The sequence below is a fragment of the Lissotriton vulgaris genome, chromosome 3_1 (genome assembly GCF_964263255.1).
Source record: "Lissotriton vulgaris chromosome 3_1, aLisVul1.2, whole genome shotgun sequence".
Lineage (NCBI taxonomy): Eukaryota > Metazoa > Chordata > Amphibia > Caudata > Salamandridae > Lissotriton > Lissotriton vulgaris.
This window is the reverse complement of record NC_141689.1, coordinates 504356772-504380277: the sequence shown is the minus strand read 5'-3', so window position 1 is coordinate 504380277 and position 23506 is coordinate 504356772.

The following is a 23506-nucleotide window of genomic DNA, read 5'->3' as shown; positions in this document are numbered from 1 at the left end:
GCTCAGATTCAAATTACTGAAATCTTTTAAACTGGATATAACAACATAGTGTCTTTATTCCTTATGGTAAACTAACATTCACCCCAATAAATAATTCACTTTTCACACTTATCTTCATGATATTTTGGTGCTCAATATGTAGGCTAAAATATTTTGCCTATGATTTTCCGGCATACTACTAACCCTATGGCAGTTTCATCTTTGCCTGTGTTCTAATCAAAACCCACAATCATGCTAGAGGTCTTCCAGGAAATAAAATACCAACATGAGTTGATTTGACTTCTTGGTTCAATCATTTTCCAGGCATAACTGGAGATAACTCACCCATGCTCAGAATGATTCAAATGTATGGGACTCAAACCTCATCATAATCGCCATGTACAGTCTCCAAATTTGCTTGAGCTGAGATCTGTGATTGTCAAGTATGAGTGGCTCCATTTGGAGGTTTTACTCTCCTACAACATAAATGCTTTTGAATATTGGTCCACGTCCCATCCGCTTCTTTGTGGAAATGGATTTTAAGCTCTGCACTAGATTTTTGGGAATGGAACAAATATCCGTGCCCTCTAAACTAGATGAGAGGTGGCACTGTACAGTCAGTTCTTGAAATTGCTCTACACAAATTGCCGTATATGTGCTCAGATTATGTCTTTGGGTAGGACAAGGTCTCCCCAGGAAGAGTTGCTAAACTGCCTGACTGAGGAGAAATTCTACACTGGAGGGCAAACACCAAAGCCCAGTAGCCAGCTGACCTGTGTGGAGGATGTTGAAAAAATGTGAGCTGACCACGAGCCATGAGGATCTTGCATCCCAGCTTGTAGTGACCTACCAGAAGAACATCTGAGCATCCATGTGGTTGAGGACATGCAGGAAACATTAAGGAACTGAGCCGGTGGTAAGCCTTTAGTACTTTTTGATCCTAACCACCTTTTTAAGAGGTCGTTTTGCCCTATTTACAGCAAGAGTGGATCAGGAAGGTTTTTCCATTTGGATGAGAATACTTGCCTTGATTCCAAAAATATTTGAAACATGCCTAGATGATATTTGGGTCTACAAATGCTTTTTTTAATAAAGTTGCACGTCTAGAGAATTAGGTCATTTATGCTTTGGTCACTACTGTGGATATACCCTTTGCTGCTGACGGAGCCTCCACGGCTTCAAGCAGGCATACCAGCCGTAAAGGACAATTCACTCCAAACCTGCAATCTTCTAGCCTCTAGACAATAAGGCAGGAGCAATAAGGAGAACTCAATCTAAGTCTTAGGGATTTTCCTCAATGAGTATTTAACTTGATGGTAGCGTCCCTGATGGACAAGCCTTCATCCTCCAAAATGGATTAGTTGGGCAAAATATCTTAAAAATTATGGAATGAAAATGTAATAATCCACTAGTGTCTCATTGAGATAAGGTAATATCCATGCCATTATGGCAAGCTATAATATTCAGCTCTGGAGAGGAGGAGCCACTCGAGCGCCCAAGATGGCTGCGTAGGTGCGCATCTCCGCAGGACCCGAACCCCATCCTAACATCCTGATGATTATCCTGTGGCGCTGACTCTGCCATTGTCGAGTGGAGGGTGAGCGGTGCCCATAGAAGTTACTCCGGCCCGCTGCGAGGTCGGGTGCCAGAGCTGTGCGCTATGCCGGTTCGGGCCTGGTGTCCCAGTGGAGCCTGGGTCTCGGGTGAGGAGCGTGGCTGGCAATCAGTTGAATAACACCCGGGTCCGGGACCGCAAGTCTCCGGTCGGGCCTGGGTGTCAGTGGATTCCTGCCCGCGCCGGTGTGCGGGGCTTGCGACATGGGATCGGAACATTGTGCCCCCCCTCTCTGCCTGTAGGATCAGCTGTGCTCCTAAGGGGGCCGCCACCAGCGAGAGACTGGTAGAATAAGAGCCCAATTGTTGGCGGGTCCAGAGGCGGAGGCGGCCCCTGCTGTGGGGCTATTTATTTGTGCCTGCGGCGGGTGGCAGGGGCCAGGACTTCTTGCTGAGATGTTGGATTCGGATGCCGGGGCTGGTGGGGGCTTGGTTTCGCTACACGCTGGGGGCACGTAATCTGCCGATCCGCATGCCCGGGTGGAAGTTGCAGCGGGAGAAGCACGGGCTGCTACGAGTGGCAGCGGGACCCCTCGTAATGGGGCTGTCAGCTTGGTTACCTACTGCCGGAGCCATACGAATGGGGTACACCTCCAGTGGGAGTTTGGCATCTAGGGCTTTTTGGCACTGTTGAAAGACACTGAAAGGGGTCCCGATAAACAGTCCGGAACTAGGAACTGACTTGCGCTCCACCCCCTTTCGTTGGGACAGGTGCCTAGTGGGCAACTACTCGGAGTCTATCCGATCGGAATCCGTCCTGTCCCGACTTTGCTGTCTACCAGCGATTCTAGTACCAATTGGACATGGGCCCTGAGGTTGTCTGCTGACAAGCCCGTGTTTGAGACTGTGACTGGTAGTGTGAGCGACCGAGTCACCCACCATCGCTCAGTGTCGCCTAGGGTGGTATTGACATGTCCGTTGTAGCAGTGGGCCTCGGGGGGCCTGAGTGGAGTTTAAAAGATGGCGACCAAACCAGAAAGTGAGAAGCAGCAGTCAAGGTCAACTAAGGGGTCTCGCTATGTCCAGGCCAACAAACTTGACCGCTACACGTTGCCCAGAGGATCGCCGCCCGAACCAAGGAGACCACAAGATGGTAGTGGAGAATCTGCCAGTCCTCAGTAGGAGCCCACACTGCTAGATGTGATGGCGGCCAATGATGGTGTAAAAACATCTCTTGGACAGAAGATGGAGTCGCTTGACCACAAGCTTGATACTGTGACCATCGAGGTCAACCTTATCTGAGCTGATCTCTCCAGAACCAGTGAGAAAGTAAAGTCATTGGACATTAAAACCGTTAGCCTGACAGATGATGTATCGCTGCTACAACAGGAGGTACGAAATCTCAGGGCCTCTAGTGACCTCGCGAGCCGAAAGTTGGACGGAACAATGTATGCTTCATTGGTGTCCCGGAGAAAGCCGAGGGCCAGGCCCGGACCTATTTGTTGAAGACATTATCCTCAACCACTTTAAGCCCAAGGGGCTGGGAATTTTTTTATGATTGAGCGGGCTCACAGAGTCCTGGGGGGAAGACCGAAACCTGGAGCCCCTTCTCGTCCGATGATTGCAAGGGTGCTTCATTTTAGGGACAGAGTCGCTATCCTGCAGGCCTCCAGATCGGGAGGCCCCCTGAAATACGAGAACACCACTCTTGCATTCTTTCCGGATTTCACTCAGGCGGTCCAGCAGCAGTGCCAGAATTTTCTTGGAGTTAAGAAGAGACTCAGAGAAAGAGGTCTGAAATACGCCATGATGTTTCTGGCCAGGCTGAGGATTGAGATTGAGAGGAGGGTCTGGTTCTTCGATAATCCAGGCGTTGCTTCGACTGGTTGGAGAGACTTCCCCCCGGGGGGCCCCGAGGGACAGCAGGGCGATGGTGGGGAGGGCTCGCGAGAGCAGGAATGTACCGAGTCCAAGGGAAATATTCCCAATGGCAGACATCTTGGGTGGGAGGCGGCAGCTTTGAGAGCGCTCTAGCCATCCCTACATAAGGAGCCCATTTGTGAACACGAGATTCGTGTGTTTGTTTAATTGAACTGGACGACTCCTGAGGCGATAAGCCGGTAGGTAGACTGCTGCTGAATTTGTGTGTTAACCTGCTGAATACGAGCATGTGTTAACTGTAATTTTAGACGGTGATTTTTAAATCTTATTCTTTACTTAGTTGCACATACCTTAGTATTCTGCCCTCGTTAATCCCTTTCCCCGCACTTTGACGGTCACAGCCGATTTTAGGGCTGTGTGCCGAGTCCAAGGGAAATATTCCCAATGGCAGACATCTTGGGTGGGAGGCGGCAGCTTTGACAGCGCTCTAGCCATCCCTACATAAGGAGCCCATTTGTAAACAAACACGAGATTCGTGTGTTGGTTTAATTGAACTGGACCCCTCCTGAGGCGATAAGCCGGGAGGTAGACTGCTGCTGAATTTGTGTGTTAACCTGCTGAATACGAGCGTGTGTTAACTGTAATTTTAGATGGCGATTTTTAAATCTTATTCTTTACTTAGTTGCACATACCTTAGTATTCTGCCCTCGTTAATCCCTTTCCCCGCACTTTGACGGTCACAGCTGATTTTAGGGCTGTGTACCGAGTCCAAGGGAAATATTCCCAACGGCAGACATCTTGGGTGGGAGGCGGCAGCTTTGACAGCGCTCTAGCCATCCCTACATAAGGAGCCCATTTGTGAACAAACGCGAGATTCGTGTCTTTGTTTAATTGAACTGGACCCCTCCTGAGGCGATAAGCCGGGAGGTAGACTGCTGCTGAATTTGTGTGTTAACCTGCTGAATACGAGCGTGTGTTAACTGTAATTTTAAGCGGTGATTTTTAAATCTTATTCTTTACTTAGTTGCACATACCTTAGTATTCTGCCCTCGTTAATCCCTTTCCCCGCACTTTGACGGTCACAGCCGATTTTAGGGCTGTGACCCGAGTCCAAGGGAAATATTCCCAACGGCAGACATCTTGGGTGGGAGGCGGCAGCTTTGACAGCGCTCTAGCCATCCCTACATAAGGAGCCCATTTGTGAACAAACGCGAGATTCGTGTCTTTGTTTAATTGAACTGGACCCCTCCTGAGGCGATAAGCCGGGAGGTAGACTGCTGCTGAATTTGTGTGTTAACCTGCAGAATACGAGCGTGTGTTAACTGTAATTTTAGACGGCGATTTTTAAATCTTATTCTTTACTTAGTTGCACATACCTTAGTATTCTGCCCTTGTTAATCCCTTTCCCCGCACTTTGACGGTCGCAGCCGATTTTAGGGCTGTGTACCGAGTCCAAGGGAAATATTTCGAATGGCAGACATCTTGGGTGGGAGGCGGCAGCTTTGACAACGCTCTAGTCATCCCTACATAAGGAAACGGACGCTCTCCGCGCTTGCGGACGCGCTTGACGGACGTGCCTCGTTCAGCGCCGGAGTCACGCCAGAGTCAGCCCGTCTGTGCCTCGGACGAGCCTTAGGGCCATGGCACAAACTTCAATTCATCCCAAGAACCTACTGCAGGTACCATCTATGGGAGAGATATATAAACCTAAGTCTGCACCTTTATTTATAAAATATACCTCTGAACAATTGCAGGCTCTGAGACCCCCAAGACAACCTTCCTGCAGTCTTCTGGAGTTAGGCAGGGAGAAAGCTGCATGCCAAAGTTGAATACTTGCCATTAACTCAGTAGGGACAAAAGCTACGGAGGATAGAGTTAGTAAGAATTATCTTAATCATGAATCAAAATCATTCTCATTTCTCAGCCTGAACTGTCGTTCTCTACCTAAGCACAAGACCGAGATATTTAATTTACTACTAGACGAGGCACCAGACGCCATGTTCATAACTGAAACATGGCTTCAGGAAATCTCCGGCCCGGATATTGCTGCAGCTCTTCCGGACTCATACGCCATTACGAGACTAGACCGGAGAAAGAATATAAAATAAAATTAACAAACTATCAAACCATGTGTAGTAAAGCTAAATCTGAATTTGTATGTATCAAAATTACAGAGGCCCTAAATAAATCTAAAACACTCTTTAAAATAGTGAAAGAGCTGGCTGGCTCAAATAAATCACAATCCGCACCCGACCTCAATAAAACACAGTGTGACCAACTGGCTACTTTCTTTGTAAATAAAGTTGATGAAATATATCAGGGCATTGAACAAGCACAAAATGAACAAAATACGGCAAACATGAACGTTCTCAATACTTCTTCTGAGAGACTGAGCAACCATACCGACACATTAGGCCCTAGTGGTCGGGATATTCCTTCTGTCACACTAGAAAATTGATTCAGAAAAGGGGGTGGTGATGAACAGAGTGTCTGAATTAAGCAGACCACTCTTACCCAGTCCAAAGATCAGGGCTTGATCCATCACACTTATTTAGCTCACTGCACCATCCCAGCTCAGAACCTGGCTATATGCAAATCAGTCTGTCCCTGGCCCAGTGCATCATGGGAACAGGGCAGACTAAACTACCAAGCCAATTCTTCACCAGAAAGGAGACAAGCTTCCGGGGACCGGTTTCTGGCATTTCAGCCGTCGTCGGCCCGGCTTGCTTGAATCCTGATGGTGCAGTGAGCAAGGGACTCATGTCTGAGTATACCCTGCCACACCTATAGTGGCCAAAAACGATTCAGAAAAGGGGGTGGTGATGAACAGAGTGTCTGAATTAAGCAGACCACTCTTACCCAGTCCAAAGATCAGGGCTTGATCCATCACCGTTATTTAGCTCACTGCACCATCCCAGCTCAGAACCTGGCTATATGCAAATCAGTCTGTCCCTGGCCCAGTGCATCATGGGAACAGGGCAGAATAAACTACCAAGCCAATTCTTCACCAGAAAGGAGACAAGCTTCCGGGGACCGGTTTCTGGCATTTCAGCCGTAATAAAATAAATAAATAAATGTGGTATTATTGCAGGAGATGCATCTTTTCGGCAACCGCTGCATGGCCCTCCATCAAGGGGGGTATAAATTGGTGGCATATGCCGGGTTTACAACTGGTTCCAGAGGAGTTGGCATTTTGACGAAAAACTCCTTTCCCTTGGCAATCCATACCACATGGTCGGATCAGAGTGGGAGATATGTCGGTGTCTCAGGGCAATTGTGGGAGAGGACTGTTATCTTATTGTCAGTATATGTACCGCCTGGCCTTCGGTCCGACACTTTCCGCGACCTGAGTGCTGTCTTTCTTACTCTACCCCTGGGCCTTTTGGTGTTGGGGGTGAGTTTAACGCGGTGCTTGATGGGGAGATTGACAGATGCCCAGCGTGGATACTTAGACCATCGCAGAGGTGGCTCTCAGACTTCCTTGAGACGTTGGGCTGGTAGATAGTTGGCGAGTGCGTAACCCGACACAGACACACTTTACTCACATATCCGCTGCCCATAGCATGTCCAGATTAGATTACATATTGATACCGCGGTTATGGCAGCTACAGTTCAAGAGGCACGGTATCTTGGTCAAGGTATTTCTGACCATTCTCTACTGTGGTTGCAGGTCAATTTCGGACAGCCAGCGATGGGCAGGGTAGCCCCTATTAGTGCGTGGCATTTAAAGGACCCTGCCACCAAAAAAGAGGTGGTTTGGGTTTCGGAACGTTATTTCCAGGAGAATGTGGGCACTGTTGCTTCAGTACAGTCTTTATGGGAAGCATATAAAGTAGTGGTGAGGGGTGAGACTTTGTCCTTGGTGGCAGGGAGGAAGAGGAAACGTCAGGCGGAGGTGACTGGGGTGGAGGCTGAGGTGATAAGATTGGCTGAAAGGGTGGCTAGATCTGCCACTCCGGAGGACTTCCCACTCTTGAAGTTAAAAGAAGATGAATATAAATGCCTTGCCAGGGAAAGAGCGATTGTCCAGATCAATGCCATACAGAGTTGAATATATGAACATGGAGACAAGGCTGGTAAACTGATTGCGTGGCTTGAGCATGAGGAATGGGCATCGATGCTGGTGCCTGAGTTAGAGGGAACAGAATCTGCCACAATTACAGACCTGCAGGCGGTGGCTGGTACATTTTCTGATTATTACAAAGGGGTCTACACCACGGTCGGTGGGTTTGCGGAGGCAGACAATAGTGAAATGATCAAGGATATCTGCATGCCGGGGTTATCTGAAGATGATAAGAGCTAACTAGACTCCCCTTTCTCGAACGATGAAGTTGCACCGGGAATTAGAGGGATAAAATCTGGGAAGGCGACCGGTCCCAATGGGATACCAATAGAATTGTACAAATTAAATGCCCATAAACTCGCCCCGTATATCCGGGCCATGTTCCTGGAGAGTAGACAGAAGGGTCAGCTTCCATACGACCAGCGGGTTGCAAATATTGTGGTTATTCATAAGGCGGGCAAGCCTAAGACACTATGTTCTTCCTATAGGCCCATTTCACTTCTTAATGCTGAACCCAAAGTCTTGGCGAAACTACTTGCTACCAGGTTGGTCACGGTAGATACAACCTTGATACAACGTGATCAGTCTGGCTTCATTCCACGCTGGAACACGGCTTTGAACCTGCGGAGGCTACAAGGGATCCTGGGTGGTTCCTCAAAGATACAGAAGCCAGCGGTCCTGGTGTCCTTGGATGCCACTATGGCATTCAATAGGGTTGAATGGAATTATTTGTTTGCGGTGTTGGCGAAATTGGGTTTTGGAGCGGAGTTTATTGGATGGGTACGACTATTGTACGCTAATTCTTTGGCCAGGGTGGTTGTTAACAATTGTAGATCGATCGATTTTTCTCTGGGGAGGAGCACGAGACAGGGATGTCCTCTGTCTCCGCTTCTCTTCATTCTTGCATTGGAGCCTCTGGAGGCATGGGTCAGGTGGGATCAGTCGATACGTGGCTTGAGGTGGACGCTGCAGCGGGAGGATACCATTTCACTGTACGCTGATGATATCCTGCTTTATCAAACCAACCCCAGGGCGTCTTTGATCAGTTTTCTGGATGTGTTAGCCATATTTAGTGGATACTCCGGTTTTACTATAAATTGGTCGAAATCGGTGCATTTTGTCCTAGCGGGCGAGCCACCGGTAATTCCGCAGTCATGCCCCATACAGATTGAGGCAGTAGGATTTAAATATCTAGGTATATACATAACACTTGACCCGAAGCTAAGATACGCCAACAATTAAGGTCCCCCCTTGAGCCGGTTTAAAAAGGACGTGGAGCGCTAGAGAGCTCTTCCTCTATCATTGCTTGGGAGGGCGGTGCTGTTTAAGATGATAGCCCTACCCCGATTTTTATATGTACTTCAGAATACAATGGACCCAGTACCGGTCTGTCTCCTATTTTAAAGAAAATGAGGCACTTCAGAGGCAGCTTCTCTGGGACGGTAGACCCCGAATAGCATTTGTTAAACTAACTCTCCCATGGTATGTTGGGGGAATCAGACTCCCGGACTTAAGGAAATATTACTGGGCTTCGCAACTAGCGGCTGTGAATCACGTTGTTTACAGTCCCCCCGGGGACCCAGGTTATGCCATGGACTGCAGGCAGGCACCTGGTGGAGATATTGGCAGGGCTTTGTATGCTAGGTCCGGGCGGTTCTCGCTATCTGGCCCAACTGCACATGCAGTGCATGCGTGGCACGCTGCTAATAGATATTTGGGCTGGGAGGGAAGACTGACTTTGGCCACCTCCCTGCTAAATTCTGAGAGACTTGGGAGCTTTTTGAAGTCTAAGGGATTTGACAAGTGGAATCTTATAGGGATCACCCAGATTAAGGATGTGTGGGGAGGAAACAAAATACATACATTTGACTTTCTTAAGCAGCAGTACAGGTTGCATGATAATGAGCACTACCGATATCGGCAGGTTAGACATGCTCTCCTCGCTCACATACCTAGGGACACCACGCTTCCAGAGGTTTCTCCTCTTGAGGATCGAGTGCTGGATGGGCACCTTCCTGAGAAGACTATCTCCTTAATATATAAGAAACTTGTAAATAATATGGAGGACCCGCTGGGACGTATTAGAGCACAGTGGAGTGCAGATGGGTTAGAGTTAGATAACGAGGACTGGGTGGAGGACGTTTCCTCCCCGAAGGTCGTAGCGATTCAGATGAGGCTTCGACTGGTGCAGCTAATGATCTTACATAGATCATATATTACAGGGCCTCGACTGGTGCGTATGCAGTGAATGGTGAGTGGAGAGTGCAAAAGGGGTTGTGTGGAACCTGGGACCTTTATACACATTCTGTGCATTGTGTAGAAATAGAGGAATTCTGGACAAGGGTTCATGATGAGATGAAAGAAGTATTGGGGGAGGGAATACGACCAGAAGCTCAGAGATGCATATTGAATGTGTGGGAACCCACAGATTTGAATTTGTATCAGAAGCAATGGGTGACACTAGCATGTATGGTACCTAAACGAAATATAGCTCAGCTGTGGAGAGCAAGCCAGCCGCCCGAGTTTCCAAGTGGGCGGAGGATTTGGACTATTGTATGTTTAGGGAGAAATCTGTATATGTGGCCAGGGGTTGCCCGGAGAAATGGGGGAAGGTCTGGGGGGCATGGAACAGTCATCGTGGTGAGATTTGTGCGCCTCTGGCGCGGCGAGCGGAATCGGAAGAGCAGGAATCCCCGTGATCCTATTAAAGTATATACGGTCTTATGTAATTCTGTACATGCGATATTTTGACCTTTACGATGAGAAGATTGTTATTTCACCTGATGTTTCCTTTCCTTTTTGTTAATTTGTTAATAAAAAGAATTGTAAAAACAATATTCAGCTCTGGCTCTTTCAGGTCCTCTAGACAGGACCCCATCTATCTGTTTTTTCTTCACCCCCTACACTGGGGAAGGCATTGAGATGAAAAGGCATGCTCTTTCTACAACCCATAGTAGGAGTGCCTATTTCTTCACTGAGTGCACATTATCCCTAGCCACTGTATTGCAATGATATAACAACTCTATTGGCTACCAAAACATTCCAGTGTGGTGTAGGATTTATTTCTGCTACAATGGGTAGACAGAAATCCCCACAGGCTCCTGTATCAGTTTCTTAGTTTTTTAAAGGTATGTTTAATGACTTCCCCAGGACACGCTGTTTTGGCCGAATTTGACTTTCGCTGTTCTGACCTGCACTGCGCCAAAAGGGGAAGGCTCCCCTCAACAAATCTATCTTCGGGCTGTAGAGTCCCACCACCGTCTCCCTCCCGCCGTCCTGCTGTTTCCCTACACCTGACAGCGGGGCCGCCGAGTGGAGCGAGGCGAGGGGCTGCCTACAACTCCCGGCAGCCCTCGAGGTCTCCAGCCACACCCCCATCACGCCGTGCCAGGAGGCGCATAAAGGGCGTCACTGCTACATGGAGCAGTGACACGCTGTTTTGGCCGAATTTGACTTTCGCTGTTCTGACCTGCACTGCGCCGAAAGGGAAAGGCTCACCTCAACAAATCTATCTTCGGGCTGTAGAGACCCCCACCGTCTCCCTCCCGCCGTCCTGCTGCTTCCCTACACCTGACAGCGGGGCCGCCGAGTGGAGCGAGGCGAGGGGCTGCCTACAACTCCCGGCAGCCCTCGAGGTCTCCAGCCACAACCCCATCACGCCGCGCCAGGAGGCGCATAAAGGGCGTCACTGCTACATGGAGCAGTGACACGCTGTTTTGGCCGAATTTGACTTTCGCTGTTCTGACCTGCACTGCGCCGAAAGGGGAAGGCTCCCCTCAACAAATCTATCTTCGGGCTGTAGAGACCCCCCACCGTTTCCCTCCCGCCGTCCTGCTGTTTCCCTACACCTGACAGCGGGGCCGCCGAGTGGAGCGAGGCGAGGGGCTGCCTACAACTCCCGGCAGCCCTCGAGGTCTCCAGCCACACCCCTATCACGCCGCGCCAGGAGGCGCGTAAAGGGCGTCACTGCTACATGGAGCAGTGACACGCTGTTTTGGCCGAATTTGACTTTCGCTGTTCTGACCTGCACTGCGCAGAAAGGGGAAGGCTCCCCTCAACAAATCTATCTCCGGGCTGTAGAGACCCCCCACCGTCTCCCTCCCGCCGTCCTGCTGTTTCCCTACACCTGACAGCGGGGCCGCCGAGTGGAGCGAGGCGAGGGGCTGCCTACAACTCCCGGCAGCCCTCGAGGTCTCCAGCCACACCCCCATCACGCCGCGCCAAGAGGCGCATAAAGGGCGTCACTGCTACATGGAGCAGTGACACTCTGTTTTGGCCGAATTTGACTTTCGCTGTTCTGACCTGCACTGCGCCGAAAGGGGAAGGCTCCCCTCAACAAATCTATCTTCGGGCTGTAGAGACCCTCCACCGTCTCCCTCCCGCCGTCCTGCTGTTTCCCTACACCTGACAGCGGGGCCGCCGAGTGGAGCGAGGCGAGGGGCTGCCTACAACTCCCGGCAGCCCTCGAGGTCTCCAGCCACACCCCCATCACGCCGCGCCAGGAGGCGCATAAAGGGCGTCACTGCTACATGGAGCAGTGACACGCTGTTTTGGCCGAATTTGACTTTCGCTGTTCTGACCTGCACTGCGCCGAAAGGGGAAGGCTCCCCTCAACAAATCTATCTTCGGGCTGTAGAGACCCCCCACCGTCTCCCTCCCGCCGTCCTGCTGTTTCCCTACACCTGACAGCGGGGCCGCCGAGAGGAGCGAGGCGAGGGGCTGCCTACAACTCCCGGCAGCCCTCGAGGTCTCCAGCCACAACCCCATCACGCCGCGCCAGGAGGCGCATAAAGGGCGTCACTGTTCCCTCTCGCGGGACGCGAGCGGGACGCTGGGCGAAGCCTGGGCCAAGGGTGGGCCCGTCCTAGCCCGTCACAGACCGGAGGAGACTGGGCTGGGCCCACCCCCCTAACATCTGCTATCAGGTAATACGAACCTACAACCTTTACGCGCTTTTTTGGGGAGGAACTGCAGAGTACTCACCTCTCTTCATTAAGAGTAAACCATCATCAATCACTTATCTGGTCAAACCACACATAATGTCTACAAGAGGTTCCAGGAGTAAAACATTGAAAAATATGACGACTTCTACAGGCCCCATAGATCAATTCATCACCAAGGTGAACCAAACAATAGATCACACTGTAATGCTGATCGACAGACGTGTTTCTTACGAACTTGAGCAAGCAAGACGCTCATCAATGGGTCTGTTGGCACAAGCACGAACACCAAGTGTACAATCACATAATAATATCACTACATTGGATTCACAAGTTGATATTCAAGTAATTCCAAATACTGTCGATTTGTCGGTATCCTTACAATTGTCTGACTCACAACTGTCTCAGGGCCTTGAACAAACCCCTGACATTTTTGCAAGTCCACAGTTACCTCAAAACGATCCCATACAGAGCGAAACTAGAGGGATAAGGGAAGGAGCAATCCCGAAATATCCAACGTGCAAAGAAACTCAACCAGGAAACCACGTAAAAATAGATGATGTGACCTCTGAATCTAATCTATTATCAAATCTCTGTGACACAAATAAATTCCAGAGTTCAAACAATATCAACACCACAGCAGTTACAGTACTTAATAGTAACACCAATACCGACGTACTTACAATTGAAGATCAAAATAATGGAATTAATCCTAACCAAATTCATCATAAAAAACAGCACCACCGCGAGTCAGAAACGTGAACAACGATAAGACTCTATCCTCCCTAACAAAAGAAATAGCGGAAATAGTGAAATATCAGCTACAACCTATCCAAAAAAGCTTAGAGCTGATAGAAAAATAAGTTGCGATATTAATCGCCCTTTCAAAAAAAAACACAATTCCAAGACTTTTAGATCCATCAACATCGGCAGGGCCTAAAGCCCCAACTGGAAACGCTAGCTCCGCTAATAATTCAAAACAATTAGCCAACCACTCAACCACAGCAAACACTCCAAATACGAAAACAGGTCAATCAAAGAAAAATTCAAAAAATTCCACCTCTCCAATTAAAACTAAGCCTCTCCAAGAACCCCCTAAAACAGCTTTAGGCAGACAAAACCAACCACCAGTAAGTGCTTCCTCAGCCAAAGCCCCCCCAGTAATTGCGTCTCCCAGACCATCTGCATCTTCAGCCTCACAGCCCGACCGCACACAAAGGCACTTTAACAAACCAGAACGACCAAAAAAAAGATGGACCAAGTCAGCAAACCTCCCCCCGGAGGCCGCCCCCTCTGTAGTCATTCTAACAGGGGTCCCAGAACTAAGCAATGACACAGACTAACCAACCTGGTCTCTGCTAAACAAAACCCGGTACTGGTTGAACATCAACAGACCTAATCATCCCTGGCGACTGCATTATAGTCAACCTTGAAAATCCCCGTGCTGTGGACTATATATGCTCCTGGGACTCATTGGAAGGTAGTGGCGGAATTAACACCAAACGCCTATCCTTCTTCTACCCTCGACAAGGTCATCATGCCGAGGACTCTAACTGGCCATCAAATTGGTCCTGGAATCAGTACAAGCAAAGTAGCAGGAATCAGGGCGACTGGGGCTTTGGAAACAACCAAAGGAGCAGATTCCAAGGAGAATGGGGGTATGACCAAAAAGATCGAGATGAATGGAACACCTACGGCAGGAGGGCTCAGCAAATTCCACAGAGGAAACCATGGGCTGGAATACCAACCTTTAACACCTATAGCTGTTTAGAGATGGTCGACTGACCATCACCACGGATCAATGATAAGACTTTCATGTCGAAAAACAGTCTTCCACCAAACAACGTAGCAAGTCTCCCCTCAAGCAATCTACCCAATAAAGAACACCTCACGCTAAAGATTAGGACAAACGAATTAACTACGATGCAAAAACCCCAAATCAAGGCAAACATGGCACATGATTTACAATGTCTTTCCAAGGTTTATACGAGACCCTCATCAATAATACAAGCACCCCAAAAGATGCAGGCAACTGTCCTAAACACGACATTCGATTTGCAACCCATCCAATATGAAGAAACTACTGCTCAGAATTTGACATCCACTGCAACTCCAGAGAATCCCGATAAGAGGGTGCTCTTCTGGAATATTGCAGGACTAGCGACCAAATATGCAGAAAAAAGCTTCCTTGACCTGATTAAATCGAATGATGTAATCTGTCTTCAGGAGACATGGCTTAACAATCCAATTCATTTATTGGGATATAAAACATTCTTCTCACAAGCAATAAGATCAAATTCAGGGAGAAGCAAAGGAGGTTTAACAGTATACGTTTCCAACCTCTGGCCACGTCTTGAAACAACTCTCACAGTACTTCATCAGAACTTTCAAATCATCAACCTTCAAGGAATCAATCGTGAGGTTTATACCATCATAAACTTTTACAATAATATGAATACGACGGAGTTGACCAACACCCTAAATGAAATTCTGAACCAGACCAACGATCTCAAAATAAAGCACGCTAAGGTATCTCACACAATAATCTGGGGAGGAGATTTTAACCTCCACATATGCAATGAAAACAACACCTTCATTTGTGGGACCCCAGACGAACAAGGACACTGCCTCACCCACTTCTCCCACACCACTGAAGGCAACAATATGCAGGCCATCATGGCCGAACTAGATATAGGGTTTGCCAACCTGTTAAAAACTCCTATAACTCAATTCACTCCCACTTTTCATGGAAGAGGCCTCGAAACTTTAATTGACTACATATTAATATCTACCAACAAAGCCACACGTATCAAGACCTTCGAGGTGCTCAATAATGTACTCAGTGACCACTTTCCATTAAGATTGACCTATCAAGAACTGATCCACCGAACGAAAAAAGACAAGGTCAATTTCGGTTTGCTCAATCAGGAAGTTCTAACATTGGATAGATTAAATGGATATACCCTCAAATGGAGTAAAATAGATCAAGAAGCTGTCAATACACGAATAATTAATACGTGTAAAAATCAAATAGATAAGTGCCTAGATCCCTCGACATCTTCATCAGAGATCATGGCTAACTACGAAGAGATCGTGCTGAACATAAGAAATGAACTAACGTAATCTAATAAGGCAATAAGAACGGGATGGTTTGACACAGAATGTACCAAAGCCTACTCGGAACTAAAGAGGGCCTTAACAAAAAAAGACAGAAACAGACAAGAGGTAATAAACCTACGAAAAATTTACAAGTTAGCAATCAGGAAAAGAAAAAAGGACCTTAAAGCAAATCTCTGGATACAACTACTGAAAAGTAGCTCTCTAAAAGACAGCTCAGCTTTCTGGGAGACAGTAAAAAAACCCTTCTTAAGAGACAATAATGATGATCCGTCCCTGGATGTAGCTATAAATGCACAGGACTGGGTGCAACATTTTTCAGGAGTATTTGGAGAGGATACATCTGCAGACCTAACCGCTCAGAAATCTCTCCTTCCCGTGAATTACCCAATAGCCATTCACTTCACACTGAGCGAAACGATAAAAGCCATAAAGATGGCCAAAACAGGAAAAGCACCAGGACCTGATTCGGTCCCAATGGACTTCTATAAACTTTTACCTGACCTCTGGTCCCCCCTCCTCACCAAAGTATTGAACGCGGCAAAGAACACTAACCTCCCCGATTCCTGGTCCACTTCGATACTCATCCCCATTTTTAAGAAGAGCAACAGGGACAGTCCTTCATGTTATCGCCCAATTTCCCTCCTGGACTCGATAGGAAAGATGGCGGGCGTATACTTCTCGATCGTCTCCAGGAGTGGTCGAAAGAATACGGCATGCTCTCAGACCTGCAATACGGATTTAGGGCAGGACTGAGTACAGTGGATCAAGTGCTAAATTTAACACTATTGGTCGGAAAATACGTAAACGCAAAAAGATCTTGCCTACACATGGTTTACGTCGACCTAACTGCAGCATTTGACTGTGTGCAACATTCTAAACTTTGGACAATAATGCTGCAAATGGGGATCGAACCATCAATAGTTGACTTTCTCCGCGAACTATATACAGGAGCCACAGGAAAGGTTAGATTCGGGACAGGCGGACAATTGACAGACAGCTTTCCCATACAGAAGGGGGTCAGACAAGGGTGCGTACTGGCCCCCTTCTTATTTACGCTTTATACAAATGGCCTCGAGAGCGCAATGCTAAAGGATGTAAAAGATCTCCCTGAAGCCGGTCGTCGCCAGATTCCTGCGTTATTATACGCCGACGACGCGGTAATCCTTGCCCAAACTCCTGTCCAACTTCAACGGGCTCTAAATAATTATTGCTCCTTCATGACCAGCTTAAACTTGAAAATTAACATCAAAAAAACATATGTGATGGATGTGGGCACCAAGGGGAAAAAAGCAAAAACTATCTATGTAGACAATCTACCCCTTGAAAGAACAAACACGTACCCTTATCTAGGCATCACCACGGACGAGGCTTTCAACTGGAAAGAAGCAGTCAACTCTCGAAAACTGTCCCTCATAAGAACAGTTGGTGCATTAAAAGCCTTCTCTCTTCGTCTCGGAAAAAGACCTCCGACCGAAATGATTAAAATCTATAACGCCAAATGCATAAGTACTGCCACCTTCGGAGCAGGGGTATGGGGAATGACAAACGTCGAACAAATCCAAAACGTTGAAAATTCTTTTCTCAGATTTTTACTGGCCTTCCCGAGAAGTACAACCACATATGGTTGTCACCTCGAACTCGGGGTTGACTTCATTTCCGATATCATCAAAATCCAACCCATCATGTTATGGCGTAGAATATGGGCCACGGACGAGTACCAGCTCACAAGAACAATAATTCAGGACTGTCTGAAACTAGACAACAAGAGAAAGATAAAATGGTTGGCCTATGTGGAATCCTTTTTTACAGACATTGGTCTCCCGAGGTTTTTTGATGACCCACTGTCAGTAACAGACATATCAAAAAAAGATCTCAAAATACTTTGTATGTCACATTTATCTCAACTTCAGTTGCTGACTGAAATACGGAAGCCATCAGTTCAGCATTGCTTAATAATTCAGCTGGTTCCCACCATCCAACCTTATCTGCAGTATGATTTAACACAATTTGAAAAACTTCTTCTTACCCGTTTTAGGTTTAATTTATATCACTACTTGGTTCTGTTTCCCAAACAAAATGACTGGACACATAACACCTCAGTATGCCCTTGTGATTCAATGTCATCACAGTCCACAATCCATGTCTTATTCTTTTGTAAATTTTATACTCCATTACGCAGACGATGGATATTACCAGTATTAAAAGTTCTAAAAATTTGCAGATGCCGCCCAGCCTATCTGGCACTACAATTTTTGGAAAACAACCTGATGACTAAATCGGTTGTTCAGTATCTCAAACTTTGTATTAGGCATCGATTGAACTTATGATTCCTGATGGTGAACCCTGTTTTGATATTTGATATAAGATGGAAGTCTAATAATAAGTTTCTATGTACCGTTTGATTCAAATTGAATGTAATTTTTAAATATTTATTGTGTTTTTATGTACTTTTATGGTCTTCAAAAAAACGGAAACCGAATAAAGATGATTTGATTTGATTTGACTTCCCCAGCTGCTGCCATTGAAGTTACGTTTGCCTTTGCTAGTCTCCAAGCTGCTACTGGATGTGTATCTTCCTGATTTGATGTTTCTTACGGAGACTTGGCTTACGCAATTTTCAAACCCCACCCTTGCAGCAGCTATTCCCCCCGGCTATAAGGTCCTCAGGTTGGACCACCTGGTTGGCAAAGGAGGGGGTATAGCTATTATTTATAAAGAAATATATGTATGCAATCCTATTTCCCCGGAAAAGCTGTTGGGTGCAGAATGCCTTGGATTTCACTACTCTCTATCTGCACAGCAATCTCTTGCAGGATCCCTGATTTATAGGCCTCTGGGCCCTGCAGGCTCCTTTCTCACCTCCTTAAATGAAGTGATTGCTACCCAAGCCCTTAGATACAGCCTAAGGGTGATCTTAATATCCATATGGATATATCCACAGAATCGGAAGCCATTTCTTTGACTGAATCTCTCTCATCCCTCAACCTTGCTCTTTTTGTCTCTCCTCCTACTCACAATAGGAGTCACACCCTTGACCAGATCTTTACTAACATAGAGCTTGAGGTAGATAAACCTCTACCTTTGATATGGTCTGACACTATCTTATTAGCTTTCGGGTACCAAAGCTGGGAAAAAATCATCAGTTTCCTGTAATTAAAAAAAGAGCCTTCCATCGAGTCGCATCTTCTACCCTAGGGGAGGCGGTGGAGGCCTTCACAACCCTACTCTCATGGAATCCTGTGAGAGATGCTCTTCTTTTAGACACTTGGGTGCACTCCAGCACTCATGAATTAGCTCCACTTCAGAAAGGTACCGCTAAGAAATTAGATCTTCTGCTCCCTGGTTTAATGAGGCTCTCAGATCTAGTATAAGCCTCTGCAAATGCTTAGAAATTAAATGGATGAAAAACTTTGACCCGGATGCCAAATGCAAGTATAAACTGGTACTGAAGTGCCACTACACTAAAGTTTATGAGGCAAAAATGAATTATTTGACAGTCACAATTGAATCACCCAGTAATCAAAGCACAGGGCTATTTAATATTGTTTAAGCCTTCACCACCCCGTAATCTGTTGCCAAGGCTCTCCCGCTTGCTCTCAAATGGACACACCAACTTGCAACTCTTTTTCACGGGAAAATTGTGACCATTCAAGAATTCTTTACCAGGGGGTCCCCCCATGGACATGCTCATGAAGCTTTGCCAGATTCTACCCCAGAATCTACTTCTGGAGCTTCCCCTGCTCTTCTGCAGTTTCCCTGGCTGCAAGCTGAAGTTTCCCGGGCTATCATCAAGGACCTTAAATCAGGCTGCCCTACGGACCCATGCCCCGCCAAACTGTTGGCAAATGTGGCCACAGCAGTAAATATGGTGGTAAATAAAATTCTTAATTCCTCACTGGCCACTGGCTATATGCCTCCTATATGGAAGTATGCCAAAATCTTGCTGCTGCTTAAGAAGCCTTCAGCCGAATTGTAGGCCCATCTCCCTGCTGCCATCTTTTTGCAAGGTCCTGGAAAAATATGTGAACAAGGGTATTACGGACTATGCAGAAACTAATAAAATCCTACATATCAGCCAGTCTCACTTCAGAGCCAACCATAGCACTGAGTACGCATTATTAGTGGTCTCCGAACACATCAAAGAGAGCCTTGATGGGTGAGGGAAAGCCATCCTGATCTTATAAGATCTTTCAGCAGCTTTCAATACCGTCCCCTATAGTAAGCTCTTGGAGAGGATGCAGGCACTCGGTATTGGCGGCACTGTTTTAAATTGGCCCTCTTCCTTTTTGAAAGACAGAGGTCAGGAGGTATGGATACCCCCCATGCGGCTGCAATTCCCAGTCTTAATGTTGGGGTCCCACAGGGCTCCATTCTGAGCCCAACACTATGTAATTTGTATATGACCCAGTAGCATCTCTGGTGGAAGCATACGGTGCTAAAATGATCTCTTATGGCGACAACATGCAGTTCCTGTCTACATGTGCCAAGGGAAAGGACTTTGAGGGTGAGAAGATCAAGAATCTGCCTCTCTAATGTGTTGGCGTGGTGTGGAACCAACCAATTGAAATGTAACCCAGAGAAGTCAGAAATTATTTTCTTAGGCACCTCTCCTCCAGATGAATGGAGACATAGGTGGCCTGAAGATATGTCATCTCCGCTCTCTGCCCAATGTACAGTAAAAAACTGGGGCATTATGATAGAGGGTTCTCTATCTATGAGAGGCCAAGTCCAATCTGTAGTGGGAACCGGCTTCTGAGGACGTTTCTCCCACTTCTGCAATTGAACTGTAGAAAGGCCGTGGTCCAGGCATAGGTCACGTCTTTATTAGACTATGCCAACGTTCTGTATCGGGGCCTGCCTAAATACCTGCTTAGGTGCCTTCAGGTGGCCCAAAACGCAGCCGCCAGAGCAGTTCTTATGCTGAAACCGAGGACCCATATCTCCCCTCATCTTAAAGTTTTGCACATCTCCCAGTGCAAAAGAGGATCAGGTTTAAGGCCCTGGAGTTATTCTTCCGGGCCTTTCATGGGAGCGGCGCAGGCTACCTCAGCTGGAGAATAGCCTAATATGTACCACCCAAAACCCTGATATCCTCCTCCCGGACCTGGCTTCTGTTCCCAGAATATTTCTAGCTTGATCGGGTGGCACCTCCTTCAGGTTCTTGGGAGCACAGGCGTGGGACTCTCTCCCGATGTCATTAAGATATGTGACGGATTTAGCCATGTTTAGTAACTTGCTTGAAACCTGGGTATTCCGTCAATAAATTGCCCTTCTTAAAGCAGCTTTTTTACAGCATTAGCAACAGGATGTCTGTTGGGTTGTCGGGAAGGCTGGTCTGAGCACCGGGACACTCTAGTTGAGTAGCTGTGCACTATAAAAGTGTCTTCATTCATTCATGTAGTGGATAGGCTTCAACTCATAGAAGTAATACAGCCCACACCACCCTTTGGGCTAGATCTGGGCTTTGCCAAAACTTGGGCATGAACAATTTCAACAAGTCACAAACCCTCCCCATGCAGAGGGTCAAGAACCTGACTGTAGCTCAGGTGGCTCATTCCAGACAAACTACTGATTGAACTGAGAGGATAATCAGCATTCATACTTTCCTGTTCCTTTCTGGCACGCTGAAAGACAGTACCTCGGTTTCCCTGTGGAGAACAAGCACAATTAGAATTGGAGGCTTCCCTTTGAGCTAAACCTAACCCCATAAGTTGGTAGCCTTTCTGAAGCTTACAAGGTCAGCTGCTATCCCTACCTGAGTGAAATGCCTACTGAAGGCATGCTCCAGAGTCCTGGCTGCTGTCAAATTGACCTTTCTGTGAACTACTGAAAATCTTCTCTGAAATGATCAAATTCATTGGGGCCATTCCAGGCATTGTGGATGCCAAATGCATCATCAAGCAAGAAAAAGTGCCTTTCCTCCATAAATCATTCTTTGCATCCACTGCTGTATCATTCGCTGCGTGAGGACGGACTCTGACACATTGAACTCAGAACTGACTACCTCACTGAAAAAGATTTACAAGAAGGTGTCGCTATACCTTCGAATGTGTAAGGGAATCCTTTAAAATTAACGAGGACCCCTTCCCTAAACCCGTGGTTTCGGAAACGACCGACTTAACAGATACCGCCACGGCATTTTTAATCTCTATGGTGCAAACTATTCCATCTACCTGGGACACCTGTTGGCTCCCATAAGGGTACTTCAGCGCAATACGATAATTCTTGAATCTGTATCAGCGCTAGGAAATTGACTTTATGATCCGGACCCTTGCATGATTGACACATGCGCCTACATGATTGAGGGTACTCAAGATATGAAATCCATGTCCTGAGGATGGTCTCCTACACGAAAGAATAGACACCGAAACGTCGACTGTGGCTTTATCTACCATTGAATATTTAATTAATTTTGTGTTAGGTGGAAAAGCTTGAGCAATTGATCTAACAAGGGCTGTGTGGATTAATGGTTTTACCCTTTTACATCTTTGCTGCTTATCTTGTACCCAACTTTTTAACTTGATTTGAAAAAAAGATTAAATACTCTTTGTTTATATACACCCGTTTTTCAATCTCTTTTTGCTCTCTCTCCTGACTGATTACTCACAAGTAACAGCTTTGAATATATGTCATTTTTGTTGTTGCATAACCAGCATTAGTGGGTCCAACTCACTAAGCCCACACGATCTCATCCTTTAAGTGATTTCAAAATTCCTGTGTCTATTAAAATCCCTTGAAGGTATCTTTACCCCATATTTCCTCCATAAAGGACACACATATTGCAAACCTGTTCTGTTTCTTGAATGTACCTGGTGGTATCAGTGACTTTTTGACTTCAGCCATCCTATATAAAAGTTTTCCCACATAGAATTCCTGCACCCTCATCTGGAGGAGCCCTCAAACCAGACTCTGTCCAAATATTTCTCAAGGCACCTTTTTCTATTTCAAATTTAAAAATGATGTGACCATGACCCCAGTCTGGTGAAAGGGTGCCCCTTTCATCTCTCTCATTGAACTCATCATCCTGTGTTATGTTATGGGTGCCCTGCAGAGACCTAATCCTCCCCAATGTATTTATTTATTTTATTTATAGTCAGGCAAATCTATAAAGTCACCCACATAAGTGTGTTGGAGCTAATGCACAATGAACCTTATTTTTTGTGCTATGGCCAAGGTGGCGGTATTAGATACTGATACAAACATAGCCCTGTTGTACATAAAAAAACGATGTAGCTTAAAATAGTTTTGTGTGGAACTGACCACCTCAAAGGAGTTGCCATCCCTGGTTTTTCCGTCAAAAGGGGTGCTGAACTTGAGAGCATACGGCCCAGTGGGAGTTTCCACATGAATGGGAACTGAACCAGATAGTTCTCCACCCCTTAATCAAGCTGAGGAATACACTGGCACTTAATTATCAACACCAGTATTGTTTGTCTGAGTTAGAAGTTAGAGGTGAACACAACAACAGTGGTTAATTAATACAAAATCCATCAAAAATACTAATACCTGCTGCCCAAGTCATTCTTATATCGATTGAACTTGCAAACTTTGAAGATACTTTTGAGAAACAGTTTCAGGTATGCAAATTGCCATGAATATGAACAAACATGCTTTACACCTGGTTACATAGGCTATACAAAGTATGCTTAGTCTGTAATAACAGAATAGAACGCTATACATATTTAAATGTCGGTCCACATCAACTTACAGGGGGGAGTACAGTACTCCACATGCCTTCTGTTCCATAAAAACAGGCTAAGTGCCAGACTATCCCTGACCTAAATATAAATAAAAGGGCCCTTTCCCATTGGGTTAACTCTAATGTTAAATACAAGGCAACATCACACGTGGCAAACATAGTGTAGTAATGGCAAATAGTATGTGTACTGGCAGCCTACTGAATTCTCAATGTAGTAACATACTCTAAAAACCTATGCTTAATCACATTTTTAGTAGTTTTAGTAATCTG